This window comes from Wolffia australiana, chromosome 9, assembly GCF_029677425.1.
Source record: "Wolffia australiana isolate 7733 chromosome 9, ASM2967742v1".
NCBI lineage: Eukaryota > Viridiplantae > Streptophyta > Magnoliopsida > Alismatales > Araceae > Wolffia > Wolffia australiana.
The window spans coordinates 3,436,619-3,450,485 of NC_135843.1; the positions used below are offsets into that span (position 1 = coordinate 3,436,619).

General features: G+C 34.3%; 1 pseudogene; it reads left to right on the forward strand.

Moving 5' to 3' along the window:
• The first annotated feature begins 10,607 nt into the window (after positions 1-10,607).
• On the forward strand, positions 10,608-10,704 carry LOC144708124 (small nucleolar RNA R71; annotated as a pseudogene).
• Positions 10,705-13,867: the final 3,163 nt, after the last annotated feature.

Below are 13,867 nucleotides of genomic sequence, written 5' to 3' on the forward strand. Positions count from 1 at the left end.
TAATTATGTGTAACACACCTGTCTGTCACTAGAAACTGATACGGTCCCTATAAGGATGTTTGAAAGAAGAAAGAGAAGAGGACAGAAAGATAGGGGCCAGCAGGCGCTGAGCTGGAAAAATAAATAACAGTTTCTTGAATAATAGTTTAGAAAGGAAATAAAGAAAGCGGAGGTTATAAATAAAGGTGACGGGAAGGAGAAGGGGCACGGAGGCTTTGTATTTTCTGGGAGCTGGCTATTGTTGAGGAGAGAGGGCTGCATTCGGCGTGAGTCTCTTCAGGGGTCGTGGCTTCAGAGAAGAACGAAGACAAAGTCGGGTGTTCATATACAACAAGGGCTAGGAGCGTGGATTTGTAAGTACCATTTATCAGCAGTTTCTTTACCTTTCGATACGGGAGTGTATCAGAAACACCGCTCCCTGTCTTACTTATTCTTTGGAGAGGTTGATAACAATGTTCTTGAAAATACACAATGAGGAATTGTGAGGCGATCATAATATTCATATTATAAAAAAGGCTGGTCAATTAATATTACTGGTCCACTAAATTTATTAACTTGATAGATACCTGGTCCGAGACAGTCAAATGCATAAGATCTATAGAGGTCAGTGGATATACTCATGACATAAAGGGCTTTTATGAAAAATGCACAAATAAGAGGGCACCCTTTTTCAGATGCCCATGAAAACCAGGCTTGGGTGCCTCCTTTGTCTTATCTCCCACTTGAAAAAATTTTGTGGCGAAATGGTGTCAAGATACTGATAAGCCTAAAATTTGATGTATAAATACGTCGTTGTTTGGGCTTTTAGACTTATGCAATAAAATCTATAAATACCCTTAATCACTAAATACTGTGTATAAAGCAAGCAAGGGGTCGAACCACAGGGAGGCACTAAGCAAGAATTTTATCTAATTTTAAATAATTTAATTGAAGAATGAATTAATTTTACACTTAATAGACTTTAATTATGTTTATAATTAATCAAACTTAAGTAGAAACTTAATTTTGATTTTAATATTTTTGTCAAGGCACTCAAGATAGGATAATTTTAATTACAAGATCAGATTATTCTGGATTTCTAATTTCCCAATTATGATAAAATTTTAAGACAACTGTTATGTATTAAAATTGGGAATTAATAATCAAGAAGGGGATTTTGAAATTGGACTTCAAGATGGACGAATTTTTGGATAAAATTTTGTATTTAGTATTTTTATATATTAAGTTAAATTTCCAAACAATCCATTTTGAAATTTAGAGAGATAAAATAGACGAATTAACCTAGAGAGAGAAAGTGAAGAATTTGGGGGAAAAGTGAAATCCGACCCTAATTTAAAAATCTAAAAATGCAGAACTGTTCCAAATGTTTGTAGAACTAAAGATTAAAAATCAGATCTCGAATCAAAATCAAAATGCAATGCCAATTTTATTTCAAAGCAACATCAAGGGCATGTACATTTCCCCCATGCCTTGGGGTTTTAGAATTGTTCAACAAGAAGTTCAAAAATCAAATTAGAATCTTACAATTTTCAATGATGAACCAAGATCTGTCGACTTCCAAAGCAACTCCTGTGTCCTTCCTGGCCAAATCCTTGGGGGGATCCAACGTATGCCTTTTTCTAGACCTCTATTTTAAAGATCCAACGTATGGATCGTAGAGGGGTAAAAGACAAATATGCCCTCACAATTTCAGCTTAATTGGACGTCTAGATCTCAAGATATCATTGATTTATTGGCGTTTAATCTCAACCGTTGGATCTTTTATCTCTCTTCAAAATATCTCATAAAATGGCATTCTCTGATTGGTTGGCACTTTTTTTTTCTCGTTTTCCCCATTCTCGGATCACATTTTGACACGTACTTGCACGCTTCCATCGGCTATAGTCATTGGAAAATTATGCTTCATTTAAATGGCCAAGAAAGCGCCATGTCGCCCTTTTTAAAAAAAACCAGAAAAGATAAAAGTTAGGTGAGCTTACCGATTTCCGTGTGCATTTAATGGATGCGGCAAATCGACGCCGCATGTATTAAATAATGGACGTCATTTTATAATTATAAATGCATGTGTGTTGGTTACCGCATGCAATAAATGCACACAGCTAACCGACTGCGTACGATGTATATATTTTAATAAATGCACGGGGAGATCGACTCTCACGCTAGGGCATTCTTTTCAAGCTAATGATTTGCTTATTATAGCGTCGCGCATTGCAGTGCCATAATGAGCTAATAATATCTGTTTCTCTTTTTTTATTATTGTTTTCATTGCGTCTACTTATTTGCCCAAATTTTCGGGCAAATGACGTGGATGCCTATGAATTTAATATATAAAAATTGCATTTAAATATTAAATAAATTAAAAAATCAGTTCTTTTAATTCTAAATTCATTTCTTGGCTAAATAATGATCAGAAAATTACAAAAAATATGGAAAAAATCCAGAAAATAGGAAAACCCTTATCAACCTCTGGCCAAGTATTTTATGCCCTGTAAAAATTATTTCTTCGATGCAATGAGGTTAAATAACGTGTAGAAATATAAAAAATAAAAACCATTATAAAATCAAAGTGTATGTCATTTATCTCTAATTATATATGATAACATGCAAATATGGCTATTAAAACACCTACATGGTATTTCATATACATCAATTAACATTATAGTTGGCAAGTCATCAGATATGCAAAATTGTCGAAGGGCGCTCAAAAGAGTCATGATGAGATCCAATGTTTCAGATGTTGCGTAGATACATCGAAAGTCCAAACGTGTGAACAGCTTGAAGAAACTCATTCGAGGAACGATGTTGTAGTGGAAGATGTCCCACACATGGTGATCTGTTTACATAATTTCTTATATCTCCTTTACAATTCAATTTCATACATTGAAAATCATTTCATTGTGTTAATCAAGCCAACAGAACTCGATAGCTACTTTATGAGAATAGTTGTGCACATGGGCCTCAGGGTATGTGGTCCTCATAGACAGACATGGGACATAAGCTCCTTGAAATTTTTTGTAGAGGTTTAATTAGACATTTATAATAATCTACTTGTATCAATAGCAGAGGGATCAGAAAGTATTGACTAATAGGGAAGATGGGGTGTTTATTTTATATGATAATTGATAGCAATCTTGATAGAATTTTGGCACAAGAAAATGTTTATCACTGGATATCAAGAATGTATAGCATCCGAATTATGAAAGATACAGAGATAGAGCATGTGCATGGAAAGGAAGATGTATGTCTAAATATCAAATGTGTTTACCCCTAATCAAATGGAGGAATGTGTGCATTATGGTAATGCTGGTATGGAATGAATACTGTCTTTTGACTTGGATCCCTATCCACCACCAGGACTAGGTAATTTTGTCTATTTTGATAATATATTGAGCTTCTTAAACAACTCCAACTTTCAAATTATTCAACACATCAATAAAATTTAATGGCTCAAGGAATCATCTATTAGTTGGCCTACAACTGTATGATCAATTCAGGATAGTTTACAAACCACATCGCTCACTTCGTAGACTAAAACTTACATTTGGTCTGAGAAGGAGATGAACTACCAGTGAAAATTATAATAATAAAATTCTTCGGTATCATGAGGTATACAACCCAGAGATTCGATGAATCATGATCAAGTGATGCATTATCTACCATCTGCTTGATCCATCTAGTTTGGAGTTATTATAAACACTCACGCAGGCTGGTGCCTTTATGGATTCCACCACCTTTTAGTTTTTGATCATAAGGAATTATGATCTAATCCATGTCTTCTGGAAGTTCATGTTCCATATTTTTTGTCTTAGTGCATCTTAAATGTGACTGGATAGATTTATCTGAACTTATATTAAAACTAATTCATTTGGCCCCGTGACCTGTGGAGCTGTCAAGGTGAATGTAGATTGGCAACTTGGACACTATCTGCACAGTGATGTTAATTGGGTTGCATTTATTTTGATTTTATATAATTTCTTTTTGTGCTGTCGCATGTTTATCTGCCTTCCACATTTGCTGTAGGTTTATTGGCTACTTCTTTTATGGCCCCATGTGCCCCACACACTTTTAAAAGAATTAAGGTCAATGATTAGTACATTATTGGTTCCTTTTTGAAAAGTCATGAGGCATACCTTTTTTTAACAAACTCTAAACTTAAGGCAAAATGTATAGCTGTTAAATGAGGGGACATGGCTGATAAGCCGAAAAATCACGTAAAATTACGTGGTCGTTGCGCTTTTTAGACTTATGCAATAAATTTATAATTCCCTTATTTACTAAATAAGAATATAGAGCAAGCAAGGGGTCGATCCGCAAGGAGGCAACAATTCAGAATTTTCAAACAATGTTTATGAATCAAGTCAAGTAATTTTGAATTTTGCAATATTTAATTCAATTAATATTAAATAATATTCTTAAAATAATCAAAATTAAGTAAAACTTAATTTTGATTTCGGTCAGATAATTCCAGATAAGAATATTATTATTATTTTAAGCTCATAAAAATATAAATTATTAATTTCCCAATTTAATAAAATTAATAATAATTTTCAGAATTAAAATTGGGAAATTAATAATCAAGAAAGTGATTTTTGAATTGGAGTTCAAAATGGATGAATTTTTGGTTCAAATTTTATTTTTGGGTTTTTTATATATTAAATTAAATTCCTAAACAATAAAAACCGAAATCTAGAGAGAGAAACAAATCAAATTAACCTAGAGAGAGAAAGTGAAGAAATTGGGAAAAGCCCCAATTTCGACCCTAAATTAAAAATGTAATGAAGCAGAAATGTCCTAAAATGATTAAGAATTAATTATCAAAAGTCAGATCTTGAATCCAAATCAAAAAGAAGTGCTGATGCATTCAAAACATGAATCTAGGGCATGTACATTTCGCCCATGCCAAGGCGTTTTCGAATCGTTCTAGAAGATGATCAAATGCAATTCAGAAACTTACAAATTTGATAAAGAGATCCAGATCTGACGACTTCCAGAATGCCTCCTGTGTCCTTCCTGGCCAATTGCTTGGGGAGAGCCTCCAAAAGTGAATTTCGCCTTTTTCTGACCTCTATTTAAAGATCCAACCATCCAGATTGTAGAGGAGGAAAAGACGAACCTGCCCTCAAAATTTCAGCCCAATCGGAGTTGTAGATCTCAAGATATCGCAGTTTTAGTGAGATCAAATGTGGGCCGTTGGATCTCTTTTATTTTCTCTAAAAAATCGGAATTTCCTATTGGCTGGGCTTGATTTTCTCGCTTTCCGTGTTTCGGGACACGTGCACCCTCGTTGTCCGCGTCGGCCGCACTTTCTGACTTTTCAAATCTCTCTCCTCATATTAAATATCTTTTCTTCTCTCTCCTCTCTAGCCGCTCTACTCTCTCTCCTCTCTCTTCCTTTTCTCTCTCTCTCTTTTAATCACTCTATTTGACTTTTCCTATCTCTCTCCTCTCTTCTCTCCTTTCTTATTTAATTAATATATCCTTCATTCGCGAATTTGAGGCTAGCGTGAATATTCATTTTAAATGCATTTAAAATGCAAAATAAATAATCAATATATTATTTAATTAAATAAAAATCATTTCTGGCCTAAATAATGGTCAGAAAAATTCAGAAAAATCATAAAAATATGGAAAAATTCAGAAAAATCAGGAGATGATTTACTGACCTTAAACCAAGCAAATAAAATCATGTAAAAATATTTCTTCACTGAAACAATGTCAAATTCCATGTAAAAAATGATAAAAAATATGAAATAATAGAAAAACGACATGTTAACTGATTCCAATGTATTTTATCATGATAACATGCAAATATGACAATTAAAACACATAAATAGAATGTATAATTCAGTAATTAAGTATATTAATTTTCTTGTTATCATACCCCCCCACTTAAATCATTGCTAGTCCCTTAGCAATGTATCATGAATTCTTTAGATGATTTCTTCATCCATTCATCCTTATTCATCTGCATGAAGTGTTAGAATTATCAGTAACATGCTTAAACGAAACTCTCTTCGACAATTCGGATTCCACCTTGCGAGGAATATGAGTGCCGTCCTCATGGTTTGGATAGAGCTAATGAAATGAGTAGAAAGATGTACTTCTCTCTAGATATTACACTATGATCCATAATGCTCCTCACTGCACTCATCAAGTGGTGGGCCTTTCCCTCTCATAACAAGATCACTCTCTCACGAGTAGCGGCTACTTGTGTTCAAATTCTCCACTGAGTTTCCTCCCACTATAAGATGAAATTTAAACATTCTCCGCCTCCCAGTTAGCACAGAATATCAAGTGGTGTGATGGCATGGGTAAGAGCATAAGAATGAATGAAAAACGTAGGCTCAAAGGTGAAGAGATGGGTCGCGAATGGAGGGTATATCAAAGATGTCTCATTTCAAGTTGCCTTCTCCAAAGACTTAGACGAAGTGAGAAAGAAATAGAAAGAAGATATAGTGAAAAATGCCCTTACTAGAATCAATAATTCAAAGCAAAAATCAATCTACCAATAATCCCTATCACAAAAAACCCCATTTGTTTTCTTTGAATGATTTTTTTTTTTAATTTTCCTCATATTTTTTCTTGAGCTTGAGGACTTCCGCTTTTTTTTTTTTTTTTTTGAAAGGGGTAAAATAAACTACTAAATATTTTGAAGAAGCAAATACAAACATATTTATCATTGACTCTAATAAGGGCATGATTTTTTTTTGTTTGAAAAAATCATTTGAGAGAAGAAGAGTTAATAAGAATATGAAGAGTGAAATTTAGACAGAATTGGAGATAGAGGTGGGATAAAAGTGATCCCATGGAAAGAGAGATAGAGTGGCTTGGGAGATGGCTACCATCCTTGAAAGGCTGTTAGGTTAGAAAAAAAAATTCAACAAGTGGATAGGAAAAATTGGCTCATGGTTGAATAAATAGATGATAATGTGGATAGCATGATAAGTAGAATGGTATGGCAAATGGCATAAGGTAGATCAAGAAAAGGGAGTTCTGTGCTTAAGGACTTGGAGAAATGCCTATCTTCCAGCCTAGAGTAAGATTGACTCAATGGAAGAATGAAAACAATCAAGTAGGATCGGCTCATTTATTGGTGGCGCGATGGGGGTCCTCAATTCACTCAACTCTCTAGCATATTGAACCATAGTGCTTCAATCCTTTGATTTTCCTATCCCCTACACACCCACTAGATAACCTAGCCATTTGGAAATCAACTCTCATATCATCCAAAATCAAAGTTTGTCCCATCTTTGCATGATCATGATCCGCTATATAAAGCCAAACTTCCCTACACATGTAATTTGAATTCATGGATGAAGAATGTCTCCTAAAGGTGGGTTTCATTTATACATGGAATTTATATGACATAAAGAAAAGTAAAGGTTTGCATTATGCAATGTAAACACATGAAATGTTCTCTCCCCCCCACTAAATTATGCAATGTCCTCAACGCATGGGAAAAAGATCAAAATTGAAATTCAGAAGTTCAGAATTGCAAACCTGCTTGGCGTGATCTTTGAAGGACTTACTAATGATGAGTCGACATCTCGTGTTGTTTCTGAATTGTACTTGATCATCTTCTTTATTCTGGAAAAGCTATAAACTGAAAACAAAATCAAAGAAAAATTACGAGCTAGGGAATTAGGTTAATTCCCCTTTATTTGCAAAATCAAAATTCAATAATAAAAAGAGAAAATTAGTGAAATCAAAATCCTAGATTTATGCTTCCTGTATGGTGGTTTCGATCGGATTTAGCGTTATTGTTGCCGTAGGTTGCGATATATCTTCTGCTTCCACATATGGCTTAAGTCGCATACCATTAACTATGAACTCCTTCCCTTTCTTAGGATCAAAAATCAAAACAGCTCCATTATCATATATGTCAGAAATTGTAAATGGCCCATCCCATCTTGATTTTAATTTTCCTGGAAAAAATTTCAACCTTGAATTATAAAGCCAAACCTTTTGTTGTTTCTGAAAATGCTTACGGTTAATATTCTTGTCGTGGAAGTGCTTCATCCTGGCTTTATAGATTCTTGAATTTTTGTAAGCTTCGTTCCTTAGCTCCTGGAGTTCATGCATCTGCAATAAACGCTGTTTTCCCGCTGCATCTAAAGAGAGATTAAGTTTCTTAATAGCCCAATAAGCTCTATGTTCTATTTCAACCGGAAGATGACATGCTTTACCAAAAACAACCTTGTAAGGAGACATCCCTAAAGGTGTTTTGTAAGCAGTTCTATAAGCCCATAGAGCATCATATAATCTGCTAGACCAATCTTTTCCATCAGGCCTAATGATCTTCTTTATAATCTTTTTAATCTCCCTATTTGAATTCTCAATTTGACCATTTGCTTGTGGATGATATGGGGTAGTGATTCTATGTTGAACCCCATATTTTTTAAGGATGGTCCTGAATTGAGAATTATTAAAATGGCTTCCTCCATCACTTATGATTGCTCTAGGACAACCAAACCTGCAAAATATATGTTGTTGAATGAATTTAAGCACTACTTTATGATCATTTGACCTAGTGGGGATTGCCTCAACCCATCTGGAAAGATAATACACTCCCATTAAGATGTACTCATGCCCATCTGAATTAGGAAATGGTCCCATAAAATCAATCCCCCATAGGTCAAATATTTCTACTTCAATGATAGGCTGTAGTGGCATTCTATCATTCTTTTTGATATTCAGCGCTGCTTGACATTTTAAACAACTAGAGCAAAACTTAAAAGCATCAGAAAATAGAGTTGGCCAGAAAAATCCACAGTTTAAAACTTTAAATGCAGTCAATTTAGGAGCATAATGTCCAGCACATAAAGAAGAATGGCAAGCATCTAAAATGCTCCATTGTTCTTCCTCCGGTACACACCTTCTAAACACATGATCAACATCTAATTTAAAAAGCTCAGGTTCATCATAATAATAGTACTTAATATCTTTATAAAATTTCTTTCTATCATTCATATCCCAATCATTAGGTATTAATCCTGTGACAAGAAAATTCACAATATGAGCGTACCATGGAAGCCTTTTACTTTGAATTTTTAAAATATATTCGTCGGGAAAACCATCATGAATAGGAATAGATAATTCTGTAGATAATCTAGAAAGATGATCTGCAACAGTATTATCTATCCCTCGTTTATCTTTTATTTGCAAATCAAATTCTTGCAAAAGTAAAATCCACCGAATTAATCTAGGTTTGGTTTCTTTTTTATTCAGTAAAAACTTTAAAGCTGCATGATCTGAAAACACAATTATTTTACTACCTAAAAGATAAGAACGAAATTTTTCTAGGGCAAAAATAATAGCAAGCAATTCTTTTTCAGTAGTTGAGTAATTTACTTGTGCTCCTCCTAGAGTCTTGCTTGCATAGTAGATGGGAACTGGCTTCTTATCCACTCTTTGTCCTAAAATTGCTCCCACTGCATTGTCAGAAGCATCACACATAATTTCAAAAGGCTTACCCCAATCTGGAGCTTGCAAAATAGGTGCTTGAATTAGAGCTTCTTTAATCTGCAAAAAGGATGCTTTAGCATTTTCATCAAAAACAAATAGTGTATCTTTAGAAAGTAAATTAGTTAAGGGTTTAGAAATTTTAGCAAAATCTTTTATAAATCTTCTGTAGAAGCCAGCATGCCCTAGAAATCCCCTAAGTTGCTTTAGGGTTGTGGGCAGGGGGAGGTTCTTGATAACCTCGACTTTGGCCCTGTCCACCCTTAGCCCATCCTTGCTGATATGGTGGCCTAGGACAATTCCCTCCTCCACCATAAAGTGGGATTTCTCCCAACTTAGAACCAGATTGTTCTGTACACATATCTTTCATCCTGAGAGCAGGTTGTTGTGCTTGAATCCCTTGTCCTCGCTTGAGCATCTCAATCTCCTTCTTGTGCTCTTCTAAAGTTTGCATCAACATCTTCCTTTCCTCATGCATGCTTTTTCTCTCTTCCTGCATTTCCCTGATAAAATCCATTAAAGTAGAGTTAGTGTTGTCATTATTGTTGTTAGGACGAGAGTAAAAGGGCTTAGAAAAATTTTTAAAATTTTGCTGATATGGTTGCGGGGCGAATTGCTTTGAGGCGAAATTGTTGTTTCCTCCTTTGCTCCAATTTTGATTAGGTCGTGCATTCCATTGGTTTTGACCTGCATCTTGTCTCCCAAATGCATTAACCTGTTCAACCATAGGACAAGCCTCATCAGAATGTTCTTCACTAGAACAAAAACAACAAGGGTTGTTAGTGGAATTGTTGCCCTCGTTTGCATTCACCTTTCCTTTAGACTCCTGCAAAAAAGATTTAATATCATTGCTCATATCTTTAACTGTTTTACCAATATTGCTCATTTCTCTTTCTAGCTTATCAATCCTGATCTCCGGTTCAACTGCCTTGACGTCAATGATTCCTCCACGCTTGGGACCTGCACTTCGGTTAGTGTACGAAAAACTTTGACGGTATGTCCAATCTTCTACTAATTTTTCCATCAATTTCATGGATTCATCTGCATGGGTATCAAGGAACATTCCTCCACTAGATATATCCACTAGATGCCTTTCCTGATCATTCAATCCACCATAAAAAATTTCAACCAATTCATGAGATGGTATGCCATGATGTGGGCACTTCCTAGTGAGTGACATGAATCTCTCCCATGCTTCTCCTAGAGTGTCAATTCCTTGACAAAAATCTCTTATATGTTTCTTAATTGAAGATGTCTTTCCATAAGAAAAGAATCTCTTTAAAAAGCAAGCTTGCATTTCACTCCAAGATTGAAATTCTTGACCTACCCCTTTAAACCAATCTTTTGCCCTATCTTTCAAAGCAAACTGAAATAACCTTAGTTTGAGAATTTCCTGAGGAACACCTGCATAACTATAATCAGAACAAATCTGGTTATACTCTTCCAAAAACTCATAAGGCTCCTCATTAAATCTTCCATAAAATGTAGGCAATTGATTAATCATATTCGGGTCAATTCTAAAATTAACATTTTCTGGTAAAGGAGCAGATATTTTAGTGTAGGTTTCACTCTCTATAGGGTCAGAAAATTCTCTCAACCTCATTCTTCTAACACCCTGTTGAACCCCAAAATTTTGATTATTCTCCATTAAGTCACAAAAATGCTGATTTTCACCTTCGGAGCTTTCAAAAATACAATCAAAACTAGGAGTTCTACTAACTGTTTCAAGATTCACGAGATGAGGTTTTAAAGATCTCCTACCGAACATGCAATGTTAAACACATCAATATAAAAAATAATCAGTTTTGATGAACAAGAAAAATTAATTATGCAATGATGAATTTTTTTTTTTTTCAATTTCACTATTTCATCAAAATTCACAAAATAATTGCAAAATTTAGCTCAATCCAAGACTTAATATAAAAAATAAAGAGTAATGAATCCACACAGAATAATTTGAAAATTCAAACCGTGCGTCCCCGGCAACGGCGCCAATTGATAAGCCAAAAAATCACGTAAAATTACGTGGTCGTTGCGCTTTTTAGACTTATGCAATAAATTTATAATTCCCTTATTTACTAAATAAGAATATAGAGCAAGCAAGGGGTCGATCCGCAAGGAGGCAACAATTCAGAATTTTCAAACAATGTTTATGAATCAAGTCAAGTAATTTTGAATTTTGCAATATTTAATTCAATTAATATTAAATAATATTCTTAAAATAATCAAAATTAAGTAAAACTTAATTTTGATTTCGGTCAGATAATTCCAGATAAGAATATTATTATTATTTTAAGCTCATAAAAATATAAATTATTAATTTCCCAATTTAATAAAATTAATAATAATTTTCAGAATTAAAATTGGGAAATTAATAATCAAGAAAGTGATTTTTGAATTTGAGTTCAAAATGGATGAATTTTTGGTTCAAATTTTATTTTTGGGTTTTTATATATTAAATTAAATTCCTAAACAATAAAAACCGAAATCTAGAGAGAAACAAATCAAATTAACCTAGAGAGAAAGTGAAGAAATTGGGAAAAGCCCCAATTTACCCTAAATTAAAAATGTAATGAAGCAGAAATGTCCTAAAATGATTAAGAATTAATTATCAAAAGTCAGATCTTGAATCCAAATCAAAAGAAGTGCTGATGCATTCAAAACATGAATCTAGGGCATGTACATTTCGCCCATGCCAAGGCGTTTTCGAATCGTTCTAGAAGATGATCAAATGCAATTCAGAAACTTACAAATTTGATAAAGAGATCCAGATCTGACGACTTCCAGAATGCCTCCTGTGTCCTTCCTGGCCAATTGCTTGGGGAGAGCCTCCAAAAGTGAATTTCGCCTTTTTTTCTGACCTCTATTTAAAGATCCAACCGTCCAGATTGTAGAGGAGGAAAAGACGAACCTGCCCTCAAAATTTCAGCCCAATCGGAGTTGTAGATCTCAAGATATCGCAGTTTTAGTGAGATCAAATGTGGGCCGTTGGATCTCTTTTATTTTCTCTAAAAAAATCGGAATTTCCTATTGGCTGGGCTTGATTTTCTCGCTTTCCGTGTTTCGGGACACGTGCACCCTCGTTGTCCGCGTCGGCCGCACTTTCTGACTTTTCAAATCTCTCTCCTCCTATTAAATATCTTTTCTTCTCTCTCCTCTCTAGCCGCTCTACTCTCTCTCCTCTCTCTTCCGCTTTTCTCTCTCTCTCTTTTAATCACTCTATTTGACTTTTCCTATCTCTCTCCTCTCTTCTCTCCTTTCTTATTTAATTAATATATCCCTTCATTCGCCCGAATTTCGGGCGAATGACGTGGATATTCATTTTAAATGCATTTAAAATGCAAAATAAATAATCAATATATTATTTAATTAAATAAAAATCATTTCTGGCCTAAATAATGGTCAGAAAAATTCAGAAAAAATCATAAAAATATGGGAAAAATTCAGAAAAATCAGGAGATGATTTACTGACCTTAAACCAAGCAAATAAAATCATGTAAAAATATTTCTTCACTGAAACAATGTCAAATTCCATGTAAAAAATGATAAAAAATATGAAATAATAGAAAAACGACATGTTAACTGATTCCAATGTATTTTATCATGATAACATGCAAATATGACAATTAAAACACATAAATAGAATGTATAATTCAGTAATTAAGTATATTAATTTTCTTGTTATCATACCCCCCCACTTAAATCATTGCTAGTCCCTTAGCAATGTATCATGAATTCTTTAGATGATTTCTTCATCCATTCATCCTTATTCATCTGCATGAAGTGTTAGAATTATCAGTAACATGCTTAAACGAAACTCTCTTCGACAATTCGGATTCCACCTTGCGAGGAATATGAGTGCCGTCCTCATGGTTTGGATAGAGCTAATGAAATGAGTAGAAAGATGTACTTCTCTCTAGATATTACACTATGATCCATAATGCTCCTCACTGCACTCATCAAGTGGTGGGCCTTTCCCTCTCATAACAAGATCACTCTCTCACGAGTAGCGGCTACTTGTGTTCAAATTCTCCACTGAGTTTCCTCCCACTATAAGATGAAATTTAAACATTCTCCGCCTCCCAGTTAGCACAGAATATCAAGTGGTGTGATGGCATGGGTAAGAGCATAAGAATGAATGAAAAACGTAGGCTCAAAGGTGAAGAGATGGGTCGCGAATGGAGGGTATATCAAAGATGTCTCATTTCAAGTTGCCTTCTCCAAAGACTTAGACGAAGTGAGAAAGAAATAGAAAGAAGATATAGTGAAAAATGCCCTTACTAGAATCAATAATTCAAAGCAAAAATCAATCTACCAATAATCCCTATCACAAAAAACCCCATTTGTTTTCTTTGAATGATTTTTTTTTTTAATTTTCCTCATATTTTTTCTTGAGCTTGAGGCT